Consider the following 11,450-nt stretch of genomic DNA (forward strand, 5'->3'; position numbering starts at 1 on the left):
ATCATAGTGCCTCCTACTCATGGAGTGTTGTTAAGAAGAGGAGGTCTAACACGTGAAAAACAGAATAGCACACCATAGGTCCGAAATGATGAAAAGGGCTAGGCAATCCACTTATAGATCTCAACAAAAACCACATGGAACTATATTAAACTTATGCAGTAGCCAACGCAACCAAAAGTCAGAAGTGCAGGCTGAGTCCCAAAGGCACAACACAATACGGAAACTTGCAAACTTATATAAAAGGGCTATGCAACCCACTTATACACACATTAATAGCCATCCTCGTGTGTGACAAGAGAAATTCAACACTGGATTCGGAGGCATGAAGCTTTACAAGGGCCAATGGGGCACCAACAAATTAAGGATGAATTGAACCACACCGTCAACAATTCAAACTCGAGACCTTGGCTCTAATCTACATCTACACTACTTAAAAAGCACGAATATGTTCTGTATTCTGCCAATACGTTTGCCCTTTCGTCGTTCCGGCTTCGTCCGCGCGAGCATGCACTTGGGACAAAGCCCAGCGAAACTCACTTCCTCCTTTCCCTCGTTCAGTCGTCACTCTGGCCGAGGAAACCCAGACCCTATCTTCCCCTTGATGATTGGCCCTGGATCCCAACACCACCACATCCCCTGCCTGTGCCGGTGTGCCCCTTCACCACCGCCGCCCCCCTGCCCGATAACCACACACGGACCATATTTTCATTGCTAGAATCAAGCCCCTCGACCGACCACGTTTGGTTCTGGCTCAAATTGAATCGAGGACCGCGCGGATCGGCCGGCAGGAGCCCTGGCGGAGTGGAGCGCAGCGCCACCCGCGGACTGTTTTCCTTTGTGAGCAATTCAATTCTCCATCTCTGTAAGCTGACATGGATCCATATCTCCACCGCCGCATGGATAGTCTCGATTGGGGATGTGGCGACATGGGGACGAGGGGCCGCAGGTTTGAATCGGGGGGCGAGCTCGTAGGTGCGGCGGCCTCGATCGGGCGGCGGCATGCGTGAATTAGCAGGAGGCGCAACAGATTTCAGGTCAGTAGCCACAGTCCACGACACCTCCCGATTTGGCTTTGACTCGAACTGCTTGCGAGAAACCCTACCTGGTAGCCTGTCAATCTCATGTCGTCTCTCTCTCTATATATATCTTCTGATTTACTACCATAAACAATACACTGCCTAAGTCCCCGGCCGGCCGGCGCGAATTCACTTCAAGTGAATGGCACTGCCTACGAGTGACCTCAGGTCAGAGTCTGAATTATTTTTAAGCACTCTGTATTTCGATGTGGTGATGAGAGTTACCAAGACGTACTTTCCCTAACGTATGAGATTACTTCTCATACACATTTACCTCACCTTGAACGCTCGGTTCTTTTCGTAAGTTCGGGAGATCTTAGTCAATAACGATTTGTATTGGTTGTACATTGATTATTGTATCTGTTGATATGTCTGCAGTCGACTTTCTCTTTTGCTTCTCTTGTATTGCAACTCCAATCCCAATCTACATTTGGGCCGCCAGAAAATAACATCTGAATTTCTGCTACATAATTTCTACACTACTTAAAAAGCACGAATATGTTCCGTATTCTGCCAATACGTTTGCCCTTTCGTCGTTCCGGCTTCGTCCGCGCGAGCATGCACTTGGGCCAAAGCCCAGCGAAACTCACTTCATCTTCCCCTTGATGATCGGCCCTGGATCCAAACACCACCACATCCCCTGCCTGTGCCGGTGTGCCCCTTCACCACCGCCGCCCCCCTGCCCGATAACCACACACAGACCATATTTTCATTGCTAGAATCAAGCCCCTCGACCGACCACGTTTGGTTCTGGCTCAAATTGAATCGAGGACCGCGCGGATCGGCCGGCAGGAGCCCTGGCGGAGTGGAGCGCAGCGCCACCCGCGGACTGTTTTCCTTTGTGAGCAATTCAATTCTCCATCTCTGTAAGCTGACATGGATCCATATCTCCACCGCCGCATGGATAGTCTCGATTGGGGATGTGGCGACATGGGGACGAGGGGCCGCAGGTTTGAATCGGGGGGCGAGCTCGTAGGTGCGGCGGCCTCGATCGGGCGGCGGCATGCGTGAATTAGCAGGAGGCGCAACAGATTTCAGGTCAGTAGCCACAGTCCACGACACCTCCCGATTTGGCTTTGACTCGAACTGCTTGCGAGAAGCCCTACCTGGTAGCCTGTCAATCTCATGTCGTCTCTCTCTCTATATATATCTTATGATTTACTACCATAAACAATACACTGCCTAAGTCCCCGGCCGGCTGGCGCGAATTCACTTCAAGTGAATGGCACTGCCTACGAGTGACCTCAGGTCAGAGTCTAAATTATTTTTAAGCACTCTGTATTTCGATGTGGTGATGAGAGTTACCAAGACGTACTTTCCCTAACGTATGAGATTACTTCTCATACACATTTACCTCACCTTGAACCGCTTGGTTCTTTTCGTAAGTTCAGGAGATCTTAGTCAATAACGATTTGTATTGGTTGTACATTGATTATTGTATCTGTTGATATGTCTGCAGTCGACTTTCTCTTTTGCTTCTCTTGTATTGCAACTCCAATCCCAATCTACATTTGGGCCGCCAAAAAATAACATCTGAATTTCTGCTACATAATTAACACGGGTTAATGAATAGATGCATCTGACAAGTAGTGATGGCTACAACATATGGTAACCATGTGAGCATATTGTCGAAGTGTTTTGTTTTAGTTTTTAAAACAATATTAGAGTTAAATAGAATAAGTAGCAAAGTAAATTGTTATGTAGCATGCATCAATTTCTTAAATTCAATGGAAATATGTTGTTTTAGATGGGGTGATAGAATAGTACATGCTCTCAATTATTGTCCTTGCATAAATATTTGTTGCAATTATAGTAATTTTACTACTCCCTCCGTCCATAAGTAGATGTCTTAGATTTGACATCTATTTATGGACATACTAATACTATGCAACTCATGAAATATCTAGATTTTTTTTAGTAATTAACCTAGAAGAGGCATCGCGTGGCTAATAACATTGTTGGGATTTTGGCCTGGCTGGTGAAAGTTTTACTTTTTTCCTATGGATTCGCATATAGTGATTTGCTTGTTGCACTAATACTACTATTAGCTATTTCCCCGCATTACTAAAATGTTCCTATCTAATGGTTTTGTTTTGTTCGGTCCCATTTTCAGGTTCATTTCTTTGGAAAATTCTCGGATATGTGGTTCTTATATATTGGTTTGGGAAATCTACACCTGACATTTTGCAATGGCTAATGGTGAGGATAGTTTCTTCAATTTTATATCCCATTTCTTAGTACTTTAATATGTAACTAGCAAATAGGAGGGCATCAACTCTACTCACTCTTTGTAGAGAAGAATATCTTTGTCAATGTGTCAAAATTGATACGGAAATGCATTTCTTGATTCATGGGCATTCACTTTGACCACAGACAGTTGGATCAGCAGCAGGCCAGAGGCGGTTGCAGCAAGGGCGTCTGCGTGCCTGACCTATCTCTTAAAGTTTGCTCCATCTCGAATTCTCGATGCCTTGTATTACTTGATTTATTATGTAAGCATTTGTCTGTAATGTGTTGAGTACAATTATGTTGAATACATTTACTCCAAGCAAGCTATAGTTTCTAAACTGGATTGGATCAGCGACCCTAGGGTCTGCTTGGAGTGTTAAAGGAGAAGAGATGGCACGGACAAGGGGCCGGTCGATGCCGAGATAGACAAGCAGTGCAGGGTCGGCATGGAGCTGAACAACAAGGTCATGCTGCACAACTGTAGCCACACGATGTGCATCAAAGTGCTATCGTCAATGGTTAGAACCAGAACTGAATCGCTTTAATTTTTCTACCATGTTGAATCAGAGCATATGTTTTGTTTAATGCGAGTTTTAAATGTAGCGTAGCCCATGCTTCATTTTGGTCATGTTAAGTGCTCAAAAGACTGGTTATGAAAGCGATTTCATGTGCTATTTTGTTACCATTCACCCATTTATTTTGCATTGGTTTTAAATTTTATCTTTTGAGATAGGAGCTAGGGAACTAATTCTGACGTGAAACCTGACTGACATGTATTAAATTGTATAAAAGAAAGCAGATAATGAAACCTATGATATTTCAGTGATACAAATTATAATGATTCTACGATGAACACGGTATCGATCATTTTAGATCTGTTGAAACACACATGCGTTTTTTCCATGATATAAATATCACTTGTTCTCTACTTTTGTCACTCAAATGTTCCCCAGACAAGTTCCTATTTCTGAAGAAAAAAATGTGGGGGGCTCGGAATTAGTATTCAGAGTGAAATGTTCATATGATCATTAGATTCTACTAACGCTCTCTTACTTCTCTTAGGTAAAAAGTTGCTATTGGTTGAGGAACAAATGAATAATTATATGTTCACAATAAGGCATAGGCAATCTTATTGCAATAGGCATAACAAACAAGACTTGAGTTGATCTGTATTGCAAATATATCATCTTATTGGTTATCCGTTCATATATAGTTGCATTATACTTTTTCTTACTCCCTATAGAGGTTAATATATAGTCACACTTGTGCCACACTTTTTCAGATTTCTAAAAGAAGTCTGTAAGGAGGAGAAATCACAGCTAGCATCAAGAAGATCCTAAATTGCTAATTATTTGATTTCATATTCAAGGTATGTATTTGTGGGATTTTGTATTTCATTTTTCTTGTGGGATTCTCTGCTGTCTGATGTCACGTGTGAGTTTTCTGAAAGTTTATTAGAAAGATTTTTGGTGAAAGTTTATTTTTTTAACACCTTTACCATAAGGGAATCCCCTACGGTGTAATTTTCTATATATATGTCACACAGACTCTACAGGGACAAAGCGTCCAAAAGTTTAAAAGTTTACACCAAGGTGTAAATAAATGAACAACGAAACACATTTAAACTAAACAAGAACAAACAACACAGCAAGGCGTAAAAAAAAGAACAAGGAAACACATTTAAACTAAACAAGAACAAACAACACCCAGTCAATAAGTGGTTGAGTTGCCTTAATTTACTCTGAACTGATGAACCAGAAGATCGCTTTGAGAACCCCTTCTCCACCGAATAAACGAAGCTGGAATTGCTTGGATGATAAGATCGTTCCGCATCTTCCAAATATTCCAAGACACACAAGCCACCACTTCCGAAAACCAGGGCCCCTGAATGGTATCCTTAGCCAGGCGAAACATGTCCGAAAAAGGTAAATTTGGGGACCATTGAATATTGACCGTATTTCAGCAATCAACAGCAAAATCACACTAAAAAAACAGATGATTCCTCGTCTCAACATTTGTAGCATTGCAAAGAACACATTCCAGACCTGAATCCACTTTCCAATTCTTACGAAGCATGATATCGTGGGTGTTCATCCGATCATGCATTAGTAGCCAGAGGAAAACCTTGAGTTTAGGCAGAGCTTTAGAAGACCAAATTGCATTAAGAGCTTCATGTACAGTAACTTTCCCAAACAGAAATTTATTAGTAGTTGGACGGAGTGTATTTAGCTCCCAACACAAGGACCCTCTGGTCCAAGGCATAACCATCAATGTTTGTTGTCTCCACAAGCTGGATCACCTCATGGAGTTCTTGGAACTCTTCAAGAGAGAGTGGTAGAGAGAAGCAAGATGTAATATCCTCATTTGAAGCCAACAAGGCAATAGTGGTGAAAACTTTTAAACTACCTCCAATTCTATAAGTTTATTAGGAAGTTTTCTGACAAAAGTCAACTATAGCATGCTGTCATATATGTGGATAGACTATTGCTTGCTTGCTCTCATATATGAGCGAAATTTCTTGCTTGCTCTCCTATGCATTGTTGCCTATGGAGCTTAAATAATATGATGACAACTTTAAAACTATGGAAAAGCATTTTATTGATAAATTGTGAAATATATGTGAGAAGAATAATTTAACAAACTTATAATGCTTAGTGAACATGAATAGTTTTTTGAGGGTTCGCTTTACCCTCTTCTTCCTGCTCTGCTACTATTACTCTGCTAGGACCATGACTTTGGTTCTAGCAAAAACTACAACTGAACAGATCACTGAAAGCCAGGGGTTACTGATAGACAATGTCCATGATCTGTAAAATTTTGAACTGCAGTCCTACTTCCTTCGAGAATAGGTTCATCATATCATATCTAATGTTATCCCCTATAGTTAAGAATGAATTAGGTAACATGCTTTCACAGTAGATAAGAACTGAGTTGTAATTCTCAAGTACTTACCTCTTCTAGGAACTTCACTTAAATATTGCAGGTATTTGTTCGCCAAAAATAATTTAAGTTGCTCCAAAAACTGCAGCTTAGATGAAGATCAGCAGGATGGCTGCTACGGTCCCAACTTGGTATTAGTTATTTCTAAAAAAGTATAAGTTTTTCCTAGATTTAAGTTCATCATGTCATATTTTACAGGTGTCAGCCAAACATAAATCGATTTAAATATGTTATTTTAACCATTTTTAGTGGCGCCACAAATGGATAGGACGCACCACCTGAGAGGAAGCATTTGAACCAGAGCTCCTCATGACAGAGATGCATGGTCAGCAAAAAATGACGAGCAACATTCTCGTTTGGTGATATGCATTTCTTACAAGTGTAATAGTTGTGAGTTGAGCTACCATCTGATCCAGGTAAACAACATCTTCATCGAGTTACCTACTTTCAGTACGCCAATTGTTTTTGGTTGAACATTTGTAAAATATAACTTCTCTGGCAATTTGTCCTTGAATACAAAAAAAAAACTTATGCATGTGTAACTTTTTTGTACGAACTCTTTGATGATTATGCTTCAGATGAGTTTCTAAAATGTTCAGAGAAGCTGACTTTTTTTTGGGCACGCGGTTCTACTGAAGGGAATGAGTTTATTGAGGCCAAGAAGAAGAGTACAGATTGTAAGCTGCTCAGGTGCACATCACGGCAGTAGACAGGTAACCTCTCAATACTTCTACAAATACTATTAGATATATTTTATAGTTTTACATCTCCAGGTAATTTCAATGCACTTTCTACTAATACTTAAGAATGATGAAGTTGTATTTCTCAAGTCTTGGTTTGTTGATTAGGCATATGGTTTAGGTCCAAATATAAGGAAATCCTAAAATTATTTTTTAGGTTCCTTTCCGCTTCAGCATCATAAAATTATTAGATTTATTTTTGAATTTGCGATGTAACTAGGAAAAAAACAATACATTCTGTTTTATGGAGATAGTAACAATAAGTTCATTTTCATAAATACATATAATTAATTTTGAATTTTTTTAATGACATTCATGGAAAACGAATAGCAAAAGAAGTAAGAAGGCGTGAGTTCCATTTGTGATGATCCTAAGGACAAGTAGTGCTTATTTTCTGTTATGTACTGTAAGTGAGGAAGGGCTTAGAGCTCCCAGTGTGGGCGATGATGACCAGATCTCGGTGTTGTTTCTCCTGCTTACAACGTTCCATTTCCCGTGGCTGATTGGCTGACTGCCAAAACAGGAGGTCGACAAGATTTGTGCCGCCGTATCACCGGTGTTTATTCTTACAAGTGTGCTTCAGTTGATTATTGTGGACTGATAATGCTTCTATCATGTGTAGATTAGGCTACTGGAGTTCTAAATGCTATCGTCAAGTGATATTTTCATCTCCAGTTTGCATTTTGTCCCAAAATTTCATGTTTGCTTCCCTTTTTTTCAGTTTCCTTCAGGCTTATATTAGGTAATACATCATCTTTTCTTACCCTTTCCACTAGAAGAATGATGAGGGCCTCAATCTGCCGTTTAAAAAAGCAATGATTTGACCAAGATGCGCGGAGTCCAGACAAGATAGCAATGATGGTGCAAAAGGGAGTGTAGGGGAGCCGGGGACAACAAAATTAGGTAACTTCGCAATAGTGGTAGAGAAGATGTATTTGAGGGTGGAAAACAAGGGGCAATCAGAAAAAGAATTGGAGAAACCATGTACATAACAGCATGCCATCAGAGAAAAAACTGGAGAAATATATGTATCATTGTGTACATGGTTTTTTTTCCCGTGGCAACGCACGGGCATTTGTACTAGTCTAGTACCATTTAAGTTCAAACTGATTGAAAAGGCTAGGCAACCAATTTATAAAACATCCACAGGAACAACTACCAAGTTGATCCCAGCCGCAGATAAATGCATCCACCAACAAAATAGGAACATTGCCTCGGTCTCAGGAAAAATTTCACAATACCAAGGTACTCACATGTCAATGTCAGTGTTCATCTCCAATTATCTATGGCATTTTATTAGTCTTTGAGAGATTATAACGAACTTGATTGACCTCCTGCAGTAGGGCATCACATGCTTCTGATCTCGATCTCAACATGTCAACTCGGTTTCTTAACACATCTGCTGCAGCTCGTTCTATTTGGAGTTGTTCCTCCAGAACTTGTGCAGAGAAAGACTTGGACTGCAAAAACCCAGCATTTCGCAGGAAAGTGTTTTTGGTGATATCTTTATTTTTAAGTACCATGGTAAATGTCTCCATACATTCTTCTAGAGCTTTTTCCATACCGTCTTTCCGGGTTTTGCCATCTCCAATTTCATATTTGCCTGAAAAGTTTTCAGTCGTGTAAAAATTAAAGTTATTACAGAGAAACATGCAGACGGTAGATTTAATGTGTACGAACTACTTTTAATCCTACAAGTTGGTATGCCTGATTACACATCAAATGCATTTTCACAAAAACGCCTACAAGATCATATTGACATGCCCATTATTGCTCCTACAAATTGGCAAGTGTGTCATTAAAAAATTTAAATCATAAAGAAGACTTACAATAACACTTTCTGCGAGTTCTCCTATCACATTATGTTTGTTCTTCTGGCATGCCTCGAACTGCTCTGCCAGAGTCATCTCTTTGTCTGGTTGCATGTTGTTTGCATGATCTATTTTCTGCATTTTTGTACAATCATATAGAAATCAAATAACGTGGTTAAAATGGAGGATGGAAATATAACATGCACATGGAGTTCTACACAATTTACGAGTAACATATGTAGCAGTACAGACCAGCGGGGCATTACTTTTTGCCAGAGATGCCCAACCAAGTGACGAGATCCTGTACGGCTTGGTAAACGTTGTTTCAAGCGGTTAGCCTGGTTCCTTTTAGACAACGTCTGCAAAAAGGAGACTAGTGAGACACTAGCGCAAAATAAGTATTCGGAATTTAATCTGGTTTCACAGTCCTCATAAGCCATACCACATTATTTGGATCAGACCAGTGCTTGACAAGATCTCCCCACTGCTCGTCAGTCATGTAGGGTGCAGGAGACTTTGTTCGAACATTGGCAGTAATCTTGCCAGTGAAGTATGTCGCCTTAATCTTATAGCGGTGCTGGCGCAACAATTCTTTGAATATGGAAGCGATGACAAACTTTACATCCTCATTATCCTCATCAAATTCAAACCTTAACTGCTCACAACGGTGGAATGATTGGTGAGTTACATAGCATAGAAACAACAGTAAGCTACAAGAAATGGGACAGATCAATGTGGAATAATTTATCATTACCAGGAGAAGCATGACTTACATGTAAATTATGCACTAAACTCTCGAACTGTGAAGGGGTATCCACGTGCTGCTTCCACAATGGGAAGGTAGGAAGTTCATTCCTGATAAAATAGACAATATGTGATACAAGATATGAAGATTCATGCGGATGAAGTGGCCTTCTGCCACCTACAATAGATGTGATGCGAAATCTTGAACCCATTCCGGAAATCTTAGCTGCAAGTTTTCTTCCTACCGTTGGCCCCCTCGTTTTTATTGATCGTGGCGAACCAACCAAGTTAAGCATTACATCAAGCTATCATGGTATATAGATACATAAGGGAGCATTAAACTACAAGTCTTGAAAAAAGTATTACCTTTTTTGGCGTGGGTCTCATCATCGGGAGAGGAGTCGTCTTTCGCAGGACTAAGGGTCGGAGGGTGACACGCGTACAACACGCGACCGTTGGGAACCCCAAGTGGAAGGTGTGATGCGTACAGCAGTAAGTTTCCCTCAGTTAGAAACCAAGGTTTATCGAACCAGTAGGAGTCAAGAAGCACGTTGAAGGTTGATGGCGGCGAGATGTAGTGCGGCGCAACACCAGGGATTCCGGCGCCAACGTGGAACCTGCACAACACAACCAAAGTACTTTGCCCCAACGAAACAGTGAGGTTGTCAATCTCACCGGCTTGCTGTAACAAAGGATTAGATGTATAGTGTGGATGATGATTGTTTGCGTAAAACAAAGAGAACAAGTATTGCAGTAGATTGTATTCGATGTAAAAGAATAGACTGGGGTCCACAGTTCACTAGTGGTGTCTCTCCCATAAGATAAATAGCATGTTGGGTGAACAAATTACAATTGGGCAATTGACAAATAGAGAGGGCATGACAATGCACATACATGATATGATGAGTATTGTGAGATTTAATTGGGCATTACGACAAAGTACATAGACCGCTATCCAGCATGCATCTATGCCGAAAAAGTCCACCTTCAGGTTATCATACGAACCCCTTCCAGTATTAAGTTGCAAACAACAGACAATTGCATTAAGTATGGTGCGTAATGTAATCAATAACTACATCCTCGGACATAGCATCAATGTTTTATCCCTAGTGGCAACAGCACATCCACAACCTTAGAACTTTCTCACATCGTCCCGCATTTAATGGAGGCGTGAACCCACTATCGAGCATAAATACTCCCTCTTGGATTTAAGAGTAAAAACTTGGCCAGAGCCTCTACTAATAACGGAGAGCATGCAAGATCATAAACAACACATAGGTAATAGATTGATAATCAACATAGCATAGTATTCTCTATCCATCGGATCCCAACAAACACAACATATAGCATTACAGATAGATGATCTTGATCATGTTAGGCAGCTCACAAGACCCGACAATGAAGCATAATGAGGAGAAGACGACCATCTAGCTACTGCTATGGACCCATAGTCCAGGGGTGAACTACTCACTCATCACTCTGGAGGCGACCATGGCGGTGAAGAGTCCTCCGGGAGATGATTCCCCTCTCCGGCAGGGTGCCGGAGGCGATCTCCTGAATCCCCCGAGATGGGATTGGCGGCGGCGGCGTCTCTGGAAGGTTTTCCGTATCGTGGCTCTCGGTACTGGGGGTTTCGCGACGAAGACTATATGTAGGCGGAAGGGCAGGTCAGGGGGCGTCACGGGGGCCCCACACAACAGGCCGGCGCGGCCAAGGCCCAGGCCGCGCCGCCCTGGTGTCTGGCCACCTCGTGGCCCCACTTCGTCTTCCCTTCGGTCTTCTGGAAGCTTCGTGTGAAAATAGGCCCCTGGGCGTTGATTTCGTCCAATTCCGAGAATATTTCCTTACTAGGATTTCTGAAACCAAAAACAGCAGAAACAAAGAATCGGCTCTTCGACATCTCGTTAATA

The 11,450-nt window shown here is 41.5% G+C and overlaps 1 long non-coding RNA gene across 17 annotated transcripts; it reads left to right on the top strand.

Annotated features, from left to right (window-relative positions):
- The first annotated feature begins 1,673 nt into the window (after positions 1–1,673).
- Positions 1,674–8,097, top strand: LOC127332308 (uncharacterized). Of its 17 annotated transcripts, none has more exons than XR_011743500.1 (7): positions 1,674–2,114; positions 3,190–3,275; positions 3,371–3,823; positions 4,588–4,674; positions 6,495–6,958; positions 7,316–7,511; positions 7,608–8,097. It is a non-coding gene; the product is annotated as an uncharacterized lncRNA (long non-coding RNA). The 17 variants fall into 17 exon arrangements; XR_011743501.1 differs by having other exon boundaries at positions 1,675–2,114; positions 3,371–3,568; positions 3,658–3,823; positions 7,316–8,097; XR_007870363.2 differs by having other exon boundaries at positions 1,676–2,114; positions 6,495–6,661; positions 6,845–6,958; positions 7,316–8,097.
- Positions 8,098–11,450: the final 3,353 nt, after the last annotated feature.

Source organism: Lolium perenne, chromosome 4, assembly GCF_019359855.2.
Source record: "Lolium perenne isolate Kyuss_39 chromosome 4, Kyuss_2.0, whole genome shotgun sequence".
Taxonomy (NCBI): Eukaryota; Viridiplantae; Streptophyta; class Magnoliopsida; order Poales; family Poaceae; genus Lolium; species Lolium perenne.